Source organism: Lissotriton helveticus, chromosome 4_1 (assembly GCF_964261635.1).
Source record: "Lissotriton helveticus chromosome 4_1, aLisHel1.1, whole genome shotgun sequence".
NCBI classification, from domain to species: domain Eukaryota; kingdom Metazoa; phylum Chordata; class Amphibia; order Caudata; family Salamandridae; genus Lissotriton; species Lissotriton helveticus.
This window is the reverse complement of record NC_136063.1, coordinates 181,833,090-181,847,500: the sequence shown is the minus strand read 5'-3', so window position 1 is coordinate 181,847,500 and position 14,411 is coordinate 181,833,090.

The following is a 14,411-nucleotide window of genomic DNA, read 5'->3' as shown; positions in this document are numbered from 1 at the left end:
CTCCTCAATAATCTGTGAAAGAACTGCCCCCACACCATGCTCTGAAGCATGTTTGGACAAAAAATTCCTATGAGAAGTTGAGCGCCTGAAGCCTGAGTGTTGTGCACATGGCAGCCATCAGGGTGTCAAAGCTTTCTGACAGGTGTCAGTCCAGTTCACTTTCTTGGGATGCTTCCTGTAAGTCAGCTCAATCAAGGGTGCAACAATTTTGCCATACCCCTTGACAAACCTCCTGTAGTACCCCGTGAATCCTAAAAAGGCTCACACCTCTGTCTGAGTCTTTGGGCGTTCCCATTCCAGGATGGTATCAATCGTGGCTTGTAGGGGCGCCACCTGGCAGCTCCCTACCTGGTGCCCCAAGTACACCGCGGAACCCTGCATGATCTGGCACTTACTCGCCTTGATCGTGAGGCCTGACTTTCGCAATGCCATCAACACTTCCCAGAGGTGGTGCAGATGTTCTTCCCAACTGGCTCTGAACACTGCAATGTCAACCAGGTAGGCAGCATTGAAATTCTCAAGTCTGGCCAACACCTGGTTGACCAACCTCTGAAAGGTGGCAGGGGCATTCTTCATCACAAAGGGCATAACACGGAGTTGGTAGCGCCCATCTGGTGTGTAGAATGCTGACCTCTCTTTGGCCCAATCAGGGTAGGCGATCTGCCAGTACCCGACGTCAAATCAAACGTGCTGAGGTACTGTGCAGCCCCTAACCGATCAATGAGCTCATCAGCTCTGGGGATGGGCTGCGCGTCAGTCCTGGTGACTGAATTGAGCGTTCAGTAGTCCACACAGAACCGGAGTTTGGCTGTGGAACCAGATGCGGCAGTCTTTGGGACCAAGACCACTGGGCTGACCCAAAGGCTGTTAGAGGACCCAATCACCCCTGAGGCAATCATCTTGGAGACCTCCTCCTTGATGTAAACACTGACCCAGTCAGTCACTCCGTAAGCCTTGTGCGTCACAGGAAGTCTGTCCCCAGTGTCCACATCATGGACGCACCACTCAGTGACACCAGGAACCAGGGAGAACAAATCAGAGAATTGCCCCAACAGTTGGAGACAATCACCCCGCTGCTCAAGTGTCAGTGTGGTTGAGAGGATGACACCATCCACTAATCCATCTTGCTCTGTTGCAGACAGGAGGTCAGGAAGAGGCTCAGTTTCCTCCTCCATTCCATCATCTGTCGCTAGGAGCATGCCCACTTCGGACCTTTCTAAGTGGGGCTTCAGGCGGTCAACATGCAATACTCGCAAAGGGTTCCAAGGAGACCGCAAGTTCACCAGGTAGGTGACATCACTCTTGCGCTCCACCTCCTCAAATGGTCCGGTCTGCCTGTCCTGGAGCACCCACGGCTCTACAGGGGCCATGACCCAACCTTCTGACCAGGTTGAAGATCAATCAGAGTGACATTCTGATTGTACCACCGCTTCATTTCCTCCTGACTGGCTTCCAGATTCGCATGAGCAAGTTGTCTGAATCGCCTAGTCTGGTTCCTGAAGTCTAGCATCTAACTGTATACATCCTGGGGAAGTTTCCTGGGAGATTGCTCCCAGCCTTCCTTGACCAGACTGAAAGGTCCTCTTACCGGGTCTCCATACAGCAGTTCAAAGGGACTGAACCCTAGCAACTTCTATGGCACCTCACAGTAAGCAAAATGAAGGCATGGCAAGAGGGTGTCCCACTTATGCCTTATAGGCTCCTCAAGGCCCATAATCATGCCTTTAAGGGTCCGGTTGAATCTCTCAACCAGCCCATTACATTGGGCATGGTAAGGAGTGGTGAACTTGTATGTAACACCACACTCCTGCCACAGGGATTTCATATAATTAGATATGAAGTTTGTATCACGGTCTGACACTACTTCTCTGGGGAACCCCACATGGGAGAAAATCCCCATCAGTGTACGTCCCACCCTGGGGGCCGTCACTGTCCTGAGCGGGATGATTTCCAGGTACCGGGTAGCATGGTGCACCAAGACCAGGATAAACCTGTTGCCCATGGCTGTCTTGGGGTCCAGTGCCCCCAAAATGTCAATACACACCCGTTCAAAGGGAGTACTGACTACAGGGAAAGGTTGGAGAGGAACCTTTTGCTTCCTTCCACTTTTACCACTTGCCTGGCAAGTTTGACAAGTCCTACAATGAGTGTCTGAACTCTTCCGCATCTCGGGCCAATAAAAGTGAGTGCCAAGCCTTTCAAAGGTCTTGTCCTCCCCAGATCTCCAGCTAAAGGCACATCATGAACCAAACCCAGTAGAAAGGCTCTGACGCGCTGGGGTACCACCAGCATCCAGACTCAGCAACCTTAGGCTCGGTATACAGGAGGTCGTTTTCCCAGTAGATCCAATGTGATCCAGACTGATCACCTGCTGCCTGGTTTGTGGCCTGTTGCCGAAAACCCACAAGAGAAGGGCACTTCCTCTGCTCTGCACAAAATGCCTCCCTGGAAGGTCCTCCTTCTTACTGCCAATGGGTCAGCTCAGGCAGGTCCCCCAGTTATTCAATTTGACCTCCTGTAGGTTCCAGGGCATCCCTCTCAAGGTTTTCATCCTCCTAGACCTTGGGAACAATGGGGCGGGTTTTCTGCACCCCCTTCCTCTTCTCTTTAAGTCAGATTCCTGGGCCATACTTTCAGGCTCCAGGACCTCTTTTACACCCTTACTGGCCGCCATCAACCACGTGGTCACACACGCCCACTCAGGCAGACCCAATATCTCCAAATGAGCCTTCTTCTCCACCTTATCCCAAGGGGAGCTCTCTAAATCATTGCCCAACAGACAATAAACAGGCACGGCTGGCCTCACAGCTACTTGGAGAGTACCGGAGACCCCCCCTCGAAGGGAACCTGAGCCACCTTGCAGGGGCTCTCTGTTTTGTCAGTGGCAGCAACAACTGGGTAAAATGCATTTGGGACCACCTGCTCTTCAGACACCAGGTGACACTTGACAACTGTCCCACTGGCTTCGGTGTCTCTAAGAGACTTCACTCTATGGACATTGATGGTCACCCACTGCCTGTATTTTTTAGTGTTATCAGGCAGCTGAGCTTTAGGGATTATCTCAAAAGAGACAAGGGACATTTCTGTGGGACTCCACCCACCTTGGGCATCCATCTTTCCCCCCCTAGGGTTACACTCCCCATCTGACAGGTTGATGCACGTGGTGGTGCTCGGGAATCCTTCAGGAGCCACTGTGCATCACACCAATGGTGGCCCACTTGACCACACATAAAGCACTTGTAGGCGCCCCTCTGAACAGGTTTACCTGTCCGCCCTCTTGCTTCTTCTCAGGGGGAGGCTGGGAACCCTTCCCTTGGTTCCCTTGGGAATTACATTGGGGCCCTTTCTGGAACTCCCTTTGTTTACCCTTGTCCCCCCACTCTTCTGCTGGGGACCATTGTACTGGCAGACTCTCCCACATGACTCTTGTGGACCCTGGTACTGACCCCGCTGCCTACCTCCTCAGCAAGCTTCCTCGGGTTAGTTAACTTGCTATCAAGAAGGTGCTGGTGTAGGTCTGGAAAACAATTAGCAGACAAGTGCTCCCAGGCAAACAAATCATAAAGCGCTTCAAAAGTATCCACTTTGTTACCCTTTACCCAACCATCCATAGCTCTGCAAAAGAAAGATACATATTCTACCCAAGTGGTTGCCTCCAACTTCTTACAATTCCTGAACCTCTATCTATAGAGTTCTGGGGTCAAACCATACCTTGTCATCAGGGCTTCCTTCACGTGGGCATAAGGTATCCTGCGACGTCGTATTCACGTTGCCGCATCAAGGGTGCCATCTTATCGCATTGCACCGGGTTGTCGCATCGCGGCGCTATTTTGCTGCATCATAACCGGAACGCAGTGCGAGAAACAACGCATCACCTTCTCTCTGGTAATGACCAAGACACATCCTCTACTCTGGGCAAACATGGAGGTGTGATGCATCGTCTCCCATGAAGCAAGGAACCAATGCATCTCCATCCCTGCAAACCATTTGTTTGTTTTATGTTATGCATCCAGGAACTTTTGTGAGAACTGTGTCGCATTTATCATCAACTTGAACTAAGTGACTCCTACCACCTTTAAGTCTATTTTTAGTACAGAGTTGTGGATGTTTGTCATTTATGTTCTTGTGTTAGGTCTATATAAAGAATACTTATTATTATAAAACCTGTGTTGTGTCCATCTGTAGGGGTTTCACTGTATTACTGTGTGTGATCACAAATGCTTAACACACTGCCACTGAGATGAGGCTGTCTGCTCGTGCCAAGCTACCAAAGGGGTGAACAGGGGTTATCCAGTAGTGTAATCCCCTTTCCCTGACTTAGAAATAAGGGTCCCTATTTGGTCAAAGGTGTATACCATTGCCAACTTCAGACCCCCAGTTCTAGCACTTTAAGAAAAGGGAATCTACTCCAAAGCTCTTCAATGGCTTAGCTCTTTCTTATGCAATAGGTCACAAAGTGTACAAATGGGCACATTCTTGTACAAACCAAGAAACATTGATTACGGTGTCCCACAAGGAGCATCTCTGAGCCCCACAATTTGTAATGCCTACAAGTCATCCTTGGCAAAAGTCAGCAAGAAATGGGTCTTCAGCATTTGCTCCTACGCGGATGACACCAAATTGCTGATAGCCATTGAAGAACATTATTTATTTAGTTGAAAGGTTTTATATAGCACTGGCTAGACCCGGGTGTATCAGAGCGCTTTACATGTGTGAAAAACAAGATTACAGGAGTTGCTCAAACAACACACAAAATAAACAATAAATAAAAACAAACGTTCCGTTGAAGTCTAATAAACAGAGACATAGCAAGATCAGAAACAATGGCATATATAGTGGCTGGGGGGGAGAGATTAAGGGCTGAGCTGTGGTTGAGGTAATAATTTTAAAAGAGGAAAGGCGGAGGAAATACAGATTGGGAGAGGGGGAGGATGTTCAGCTGGGAGGGTTTTTTAAGAGGGAAGTGGGAAGGGAGGTGGGCGTAGGATGGGAGAGAGATGGTGGGAGAGGTGAAGGGGAAGGAGTGAAGTAGAAGAGGGTAATGTCAGAGGAGGTCGAAAGGCTGATTAAGGACCCCAGTATTTGCAAAGGAGATGCAGGTTAAGGTCTTCTTTGAAGGCAATGTAGGACGGGTTGCAACGCAGTTCCTTTGGGAGGGCATTCCAGACGATCGGCGCGTTTCCAGAGAAGGAGCAAGATTGAGTGGTTTTCTTTTTGAATAAGGGGCGATGAGGAGGAAAGTGTTTGTGCTCCTCATCGTTCTGGAGCTGCCTGCTTTTTTAAGTTTGTTTGTGAGGTATAGCGGGCATGCTGGTGTAGGGATTTATGTGTGATGCATGCTGTCTTGTAGGAGGATCTACCTTCAGCAGTAAGCCAGTTGAGAGCCTTCAGGGCTTAGGAGATGTAGTTAAAATGTTTATAGCTAGTGATGAGCCTGGCTGCTAGGTGGAGCACAGATCTGAGTGGGGCTAGTTGGACTTTGGGGGTTCCTGTGAGGATAGCGTTCCCATACTCAATTTTTGAGAGTATCAGGGATTGTATGACCCATTTGAAGTCTTCAGATGGGATAAAGGGTTTGATTTTCTTCAGGTGACGGAGATTGTAGAGAGCTCCTTTAGCAGAGTTTTTTATGTGATCATTGAGGGTTAGCTTTTTGTCAACAGTAAAACTGAGAGATTTCACAGAGTTTGACAAAGAGAGCCACTAGTTGAATGCATTGAGGTCAGAGATCCAGGTTTGGATGGGGAGTCCATTGTTTTTAGGGGAGAAGAGGATGATTTCAGTTTTCTTGGGATTGAGTTTGAGATGGTTGGAGTGGAACCAATGTTGGATCTTGTTTAAGGTGTGGTTAAGAAGTACATCAGCGTGAGACCTAATCTTATAGTACAGTTGTGTGTCGTCAGCATCGAGGTGGTAGTTGATTCATGCTTGTTTCAGGATGAGGGTAAGAGGTTCCATAAAGAGGTTAAGGAGAGATGGGGCAAGAATAGAGCCTTTGGGGATGCCTAGAGACACCAGAGAGAGGTTGGATAGGCAGTCGTTCATTTTGACTTGTTGAGTTCTGTGTTGGAGAAATGAGGTGAACCATTTAAGGACTTGACCATTAAGGCCAATGCGGGACTTGAGTGAGTTGAGAAGGGAGTTGTGGTTGACTGTATCAAAGGCAGCCAAGAGGTCAAGGAGAATGAGAAGGCAGGATTCACCGTTGTCAAGGGAAAAGTGGATGTCATCGATTATATTAAGCATGGCGTTTTCCGTGCTGCAGCCTTTTCTGAAACCAGATTGCAAGGGTTCTAGAAGGTTGAAGTTGTTAATGTGTTTATCTAGTTGAAGCAGAGCACATTGAGGTTCTGTGAATTCTGAACCCGTGGGTTCCATTTTGTGTATAGCAGCCATTTTGTGGTTGCCCTCACATAGGCCGATGATTGTGGCTGAACTAGTCTTTAAAGGACATGTGCACCTTAGCTCGAGTTCATGCTGACTCCTGTTTTACCTGAGTGAACTGACCCAGTTGCCTGAAGCTGACCTTGTTAAACCAGTTCCTGCCCTTTAGCTGATCAGGATTAAGGATCAGAGCACAGAACATCATAAAGTTTTACTGCACACAAACATGCCTTATCCTACTTCTATCTGTTTCTGTTTCTTCTTTTATGGTCTATTTACGATATGGGTTGTGGTCCTTTTTATTATGGGTTTGTCCGGCTTGTCTAAAGAAGAATGTTGGGTTTGTTCAATGATTGATTATGGGCCGGACAACTGTAAAATGGGTTTGTCGTTTGGCAGACCTTGCATGTCCATGTTAGGCATTTTTTGCATGCTTGCAAAAGCAAGTACTGCCCCTTACTTTTATGCTGAGTTTTGTAACCCTGAGCACATATAAGGCCTCTGTTCTCTGTACTCCTCAGACTACCTCATTCAGTTGCTACGGCTTCTGTGTGACGTGGCCTCACTTATTAAATTTAATAAAGATGTCTTTTCATATTTTCAGCTTCGGTGCCAAGTTCTTTTTTCTATTAGTAAGTATTCCCTGAGAATGAAGATTACAGTTCTTCAAATGGCGCGGCCAAGGTGGGCTTCATCAAGTGACTATCTGTGGGAGTGATCTTGTCAGAGGATGGAAATCTACTGAGGAGGAAAGAACAGGATTCTTCTAAGGAGGTACTCTGTGCACAGGGATTCTGGAGATTCTTTGTTTCTGCAGCCCAGTATATTTCCGATCTTCCTGATTTTGATCCTCCACATGATGTCACTCCTGACTGAGAACCTTTTTGGCCTGAGTATTCTAAAAAAGACCGTTAGGTCATGTAGAACTTGACAGTTAGAATTTGGATAACCTTTTGATTAGTAAGAATAAGAAGTACAAGTGGGTCGCTCCCACGACTTTGTTTGGTTTCTTGGTTTTGATTTGGTTATTGCAATTACCAAAGCCGAGGGGCTCGTATATTTGCGAGTATATCGTTTGTGATAACCCCTTGAAGTTTGAAGCTAGATTAGTGAGCTATAAGATGCCTGGTCTTAGCAAATTTAGGACTGTAACTCTGGAACTTTGGAATTTGTGTTGGCCAACTTTGGATTTGTATAGGTTTGTATATGCGAATTGCAATTTGTGTAGAACAGGTAATGAGGATAATTTTCTCTATTTGGTTTAGTTGAACGGTGCACGTACGAAAAGTACATTAAGCACTACATTGTTTATAATATTGTATATTTTGCAATATTTTTGGCATGCCTGTTTAAAAGCTCACATAAGAAGAATGTGTGGCTTTATTTGGAAGGTACCATAGTGTGATGTGATATTAATTAGCCGGCTCTCCTAGAAGGAATACTTAAATAGGTTTAGGTATACAAACATATTTCTTCCTTGGTGATTCTGTAATCCCCAGGGAATTAAAATATGACATATTACAAAACAAGGATCCTTTGTTCTGCGCAATTTTATAAATGAAGATATGCAGAGCGATTTTTTGGTGTTCTGCCAGCCAAAGCTAGTGAATTAAGTGTGTTTTGGCTTCTTGGATATGCAGCAGTCTGTTTTTGCAGTCTTTTGGAACACTATTGAGAAGCGTTTCTTGTAAATATGACTTACAACTAGTATTTGCAAATAGTTTAGTTTAAGTACAGTCTGTGGGCTGACCTTTATTTTTGTTCTGAGTATTGGTTTGTGGGTTAAATGTGTGTTTAAATGTCTATGTGGTTTTCCCATTAGTGCAACTTCGGTAAGTACATAGCGATGGCACTATTTATGAAATGCATGGCTAAAGCGCGCCGTATTGTGTGTCCTGAGTGTTTCACCCCTTTCTGTTTATGTCTGAAATGAGCTCAAATGTGTGTTTGTGGTTTTGTATGTTTTCAGTCTATTAAGCAAAATGTCTAAATGCTTAAAAAAATAAAATTAAAATTCATATTCACTAGGAATAAAAAGGCCCCCAAAAATGAATGGTGTGTTTTTATAGAAAAAACAACTTATAGCATTTCTTCATTATTTTGTATTACAGGAAGACATTTCAATTAAGGGTTTCCTCTCTTTAAGCATTTTTGTACGCATATTCTGGGCTCTGTTGCTAAATAAAAATTGTCCTTTTTAGAAAGAAAAATGTGGCGCCAAATTTTGTTATGTTTTAAGTTAGGCTTCTGTGCTTAGGCTTATAAATGAATACGTCTAAAAATGATAGGCAAGGGATGCAGCTTGCTTTTATATGTGGTATTATCAAAAATGATTCAGTTTATTAAAAATAATTATTAAATTATGAAAAATAATTATTAAAAATAAGTGCTACAAAATTCGTTTTTTACCATTCAATGCTCATACTGTGACCTCCTAGCATTATAATTTAATTTGAGTTGTGTTGCACTGCATAATGAGGACATTAGCATATGACATCTCACTCAGCGCAGGCGTAAAAAACTCATTTTTCTAAGGATTTGCATGAGATATGTCTAATGTCTAATATCTGTAATGTGTAAAGAACATTCTGAGGATGATTAATATGTAATATACTTATAGGATATTTATTTTTAAGTGCCCCAAATATCAAAGTCGAATTTGGGTATTTTTGCCATTTATAATAGCTTTAAAGTGCTTTTAGGCTTCAGTGAATGCATACATTTAGGTATAATACAAATTTGCAGGCTGTCCTCATTTGGGGTTTGCTTTTAAATGGCCCAGTGAGATTCATTTAACGTTGATGAAATAAGTACCATTGCAACAAGCACTTGTTCTAAAACTGGTATGTGTGTTATTAGGTTCTGTGAATTATTCACAGTAAATGTTGTTTAATAATCTGGAAACAGAGATAATTTTTTAGCGCCTAAAAAGGAGACATTATTTTTTAAAATAGAGTGAATTATTGCAGGTTAGAAGGAATTAGGAAGGCCTTTTGCCTTTGTCAGCCTCAGAATGAGCAGAGGGTGGGGGCTAGTAGAGTTGCAGAGGCTTGGTCAAGTCGCGCTGAGGTGTTATCTTTAGTTTTCCTGTAAACAATGGAAGGAGGCTGTCATGTTGACATTTGTGACCTTTTAAATTAGGGCCTTGTCTCTGTGAAATGCAGAATGACCTTGCTAAACAGGCCTCTAAAGGGAGGGTTTTCTGGTTTCTCCATAAGAGCAGTTGCTTTTATTTGACATAAAATGAGGTATTGCATTAAGTTTTACACTGAAAATAAGAGGAAGTTCTTTATTTAAATTTTGAAGGCTACGGGCCAGATGTAGGTGGCCAATTACCGGTCGGTAACGGCCGAATTCGGCCGTTACCGACCGGTAATTGGATTTTGAGATGTAGGGGAAAAAAACAGGCATTTTCGGTAATTTTACCGAATCGGTAAATATACCGGTCGGTAAAATTACCGAAAATGCATTTTCGGTATGTAGGTGCCAAGTTGCACATTGACACAGGGCTTTGAAAATCGGTATTTTACCATGCAATACAATTGCATGGTAAAATACCGATGCAGGTGTACATGCACACAAGCCTAAAACAGGGGTGCCAGAGGGTGTCAAAGTGACACCCCCTGCACCCTTGCTAAAATCGGTATTTACCAATTTAATTACAGAATCGGTATTGCCCATTGATTCCTATGGGCTTCACAGCCCATAGGAATCAATAGGAAATACCGATTCGGTATTTCCAGATTCGGTAAATACTGAATCTTAACGATTCGGTATTTCCACATCTGCAAATACCTACATCTCCCCCTTCATATTTACCACTTCTTAAATACCGAATCGGTAAAATTCGGTATTTAAGAGGTGGTAAATATGAATTACCTACATCTGGCCCTAGATGCCTAAGTGAGAACGATTTGCCAATTAAGAATTATTTTTCAAAGTGGAAATTGTGGCACAAAGCTAACATGGAGTGTCAGAGAAAGAATTTTAGTTTTAGTTTAATGTTGCAAGCTGACCGACAAGATGGTAACAGTTAAGTAATGGAAATTTATTTTTGTGTCTGTTAATGTGTATCATGCTTTGTCTTCTGATTACAAGTTATAAAGGATATTTGTTTGTTATGAGAAATGTCTCTCTTTTGTGTGTTGTATTTTTTTTTGGCTTCTGCCCGCAGATCATTCATGGATTGTTCTGGGTGATTTTAAGGCTGACAAGACACGTAAATTTGGTTGGTTGAAAAGAGATGTGTTTTTGCGTAACTCCTTTGGAAAGGAATGTTCAAGTGGTTTTCAAGTGACACAGTAGATTGTCTTGCCAGCCGATCACGACTGACTAGTGATCAGCTGTCAAAAGGAGGGTAAGGAAAGTAAAAGTAAGTGTGAGGAAAGTAAGGGAAAGTGTGCAAAAGAAAGTGTAATTTTGATTTTAAACCTGACAAATTAAGAAGGCCTGAATAGTGGGTTTTGGGCTGCAGGTTCACAGTGCATAAAGTACAGGACTTGAAGTGTGTGCGTCACCGCTCATTCACATATGCTATTGTTTGTTTATGTTTATGGTTTTTTTTTGGGTGCTTGATATACAGCAAGTATATCTGATGGCTTGACATGTCCGTTTTGTGCATTTTTTTGCATGTTTTTTGTTTTATGTTGCTGCTTATGATACTATTACAAGTTTACCTGTGTTGTGAAGGGATATACATGACGATATGTATCCTGTACAACAGCTGGGTGAATTTGCTCTAAATTTCACAGATATGATATTTTTTCTTCCTGTGAGCCAGACAGACAACACTTCACCAGTGCATGTCAAATTTGGCTATAATGGTATTTGAACAAAAATAAAAAAAGATATACAGGAAACAAGGTTTCACCTACAGTTAGTCACGTTACTGCCCCCCCTTCCCTTAAGGAAAAGGCAGCCCTAAATTTATGTATCCTGATTGGACGTAAGGATAAATTATAGATTTGTGACTCTTGTACATGGTGACCTAATTTTTATATTACATTAGTCAGTTTTGTTCTGCTTCCTAAATAGTGTATGGCCTTGTACCATAAAGGAAACAAGGTTTAATTTTTTTCCCTGAAAAAGTGAACTGGAACATTAGCTGAGATTACCGTATATGGTGTAGAGGCCAGCGGTAGAGCTAACGTTCGTGAACTATTTTGATTTTTATGTATCACCCCCACTCTTGGTGTTGTGTCACATGCCTGACTATCACCCAAGTAATTTCTTGTTCTTCCTATAGATTTTTCTTTCGTCACTTCTCCCCTGATTGATGTTGCATCGTCCCTAGTAATTGGGGATGTTAGCTGTGTCCTAGTCCCATTTTCCCTTTTCCATATTCCTTTCACCAGTTAGCCTTCTTTTATTATTATTATTGTATTAGGTTCACACTCCCAGATTGCAGTAATGTACCAGAGACCCCCATATTATGTATAAATCCCTTTTGTATAACAAGACTGGTTTTTAAGAATTTTCTTTGGGCCTACCTCGATGTTTTCCAGTCTGACCGTCATGGTAGTGATGGACTGGTTAACTGACTCAATGCTATTATAAGATGAGTTTCCACATTTTGATCATTAGTCTGTGTATTGCACAGTGCACATGATGCACAGTTATTAAAAGGGAGGTATTTACATGTCCCTGATAATCTGTATCATGCAATTTCTCTTTTGAGATGTTCTAGATAAGGAATTTAGGAACACCTAGACTTAATCATTGAGAGAAAAAAATATGTTTACCCCATTAGACGATGTCATCATGCGTGAGGATATCCATTCAGATAGAATCCCTATGTCGCTATCTACCTTTAGATGGTAGAGGATATGCTCTCACATGGAAATGAATTGAAGAGGCTAGAGGAACTGTTTTGCCTACTGCCTTTGTCTTTGATTTGCTTTTGAGAATGACAGTGTGTTCTAGACCAGAATTGTCTCATGGCGTATGGCCACTCCCTCGCAGATTGCAGACCACCTGCTTGCAATCCTCTTGTTAAAGACAAACTGTTTTTTTGTACTAAATTGAAGGTAACTAATAAATGTGTCCCATTTCCTACGTCACTAGGTTCTGCGGGATTAAGTCATAATAACCTGCGGACCTTTGATGAAAAGCTAATTCCCATCAGTGACAGTCCCAGTACCCAGAAAAGCAGCAAGGCTGGACAGCGATCGCCAGCGCGCCATCCATGGTATCTCCAAAGAATCGTACTTGCTCCATCAGATGACATTGGACATCACAGAACCAGTTTCAGTGCAAAAGAGCGAAAGAGAAGGATTCCAGTTATTTTGAGGTTTTAGTTTTTCACCTGTAATGTGCTGGTAACCTCTGACAGTAGGCAGTCCATTGAGCCCCTTGGCCTGAGTTTTGGCCACACACCCCTTTTCTTTGCTCCAACTGAAAGGCAGTGCACCGGAGGATCCAAGACCGGCAAAAGGCACTACATTGTGGTACCTATGATTAAATGAAAGAGCAGCCCAAGCATCCCCTGACACTGAAAAGTGAGTGTTGGAGTCTGAAAGTGTTGCTGAGTATGAAAGCCTGTTGCACTTTCCTGATTAATAGTACTTGGGTCTGCATGAGATGATCTGTGCCCATGGTCAATGGAGAGCACACTATCTGTAGTGCCTGCCGCAGAGGAGAGATATTGGTGTACTGCCTTGAGACATTGAGACTTTCAAATAAGCTGCAAGTGTTTGCCAGGAGGGCACTCCAACGGATACTGAGAAGGACCATTTTCATGAAAAGCCTGAATGAAGAGGCCCATGCGGAAGAAAACAACAGAAGAGGATTTGATGAACAATAGAAGCCTGCCGGAGAGGCGTGCACGGACTCTGGGTATTTCCCGTGCGATCGCATAAAATGGGTGTTAGGTGACTGATTTTTGCTGTTTTGCTGGCATTGTTTTAAAGTAGTATTCTGTTTAGTAAAAGCAGAATAAAGTCCATTCCCTGTGGAAGAGTATCCCTTTTCACCTCAGAGCATTGATGAGGATCACCACTGTTTCAACTGAACATATAATAAGTTACTGAAATGCATAGGAGCCATAAAAAAATGTTACTAGATAATTTTAGGATTTGATTTCTGCTTAGAGTTGTGAAAAAAAAGTGGAGAAGTGTGGCTCACTGGTTAGAGGAGGCAGACCTGGAAGCAGAGGTCAGTCCAGGACCAGGGTTCAATTCCCGGCTCGGAGGGGTCTTGAGTCCTAAAATGTCCATGGACTCGACAATTCTCACTCCGGTGCCTACTCGATTCACGGGTTCACACTCTGTGACTCTGGGCAATAGCTTGCTTTATCTCCACAACGGCCCCTCGCGGCGGGATGCCTGGCTTTCACCTTGCGGATACCCTGCCGGGGTTATCTCACAGGGGAATACCAGGACGGGTTCCCTAAGCAAGCGCTTAGAAACCGCTTGGTGATTTGCACTATATAAATTCCTGTACATTTACAAAAATGATAATTTTGTTTGTAATAGTGGTCATTACTTTCTCCTGTTATCCATATGTTCTTAATAACATGTTTTCTAGTATTTTTAAGCATGACGTTGTCTTTTGTGGGTTGGATTATTTTTGCTACCCAATTGACATCTGTACCCACCTCCGAACCTATGTCTCTTCCTACTACTACTTCTTCGCATTCTTTCCATACTTTACTTGAACATAAACTGGTTAGGAGGTCAGAGTTTACTAATAATTCCTTTGTACAGCTTCTGCATCAACACCAGTTAGTAATGAACACCACTAATTGTTGGGTGTGTGTTTTTATGCCACATACTACAGATAGAGGTATTCCCTATTTGGTTCTGTCATTTAGTTACAATGGGTCTGTATGGGCATATCAGACGATGTTTATTTATGCCAACAAAGTCTATCCCTTGCGTTCCATGAAAGATAACTCGAGTAATAATGCCTTAGTGAAGGGAATAACGGATAATATTTACATCGATTCAGATACAGACTGAGTGATTGCCTATGTAAGGGCAAAAGGAGGTCTGAGGTTCTGTGAATTCTAAACCTGTGGGTTCCATTTT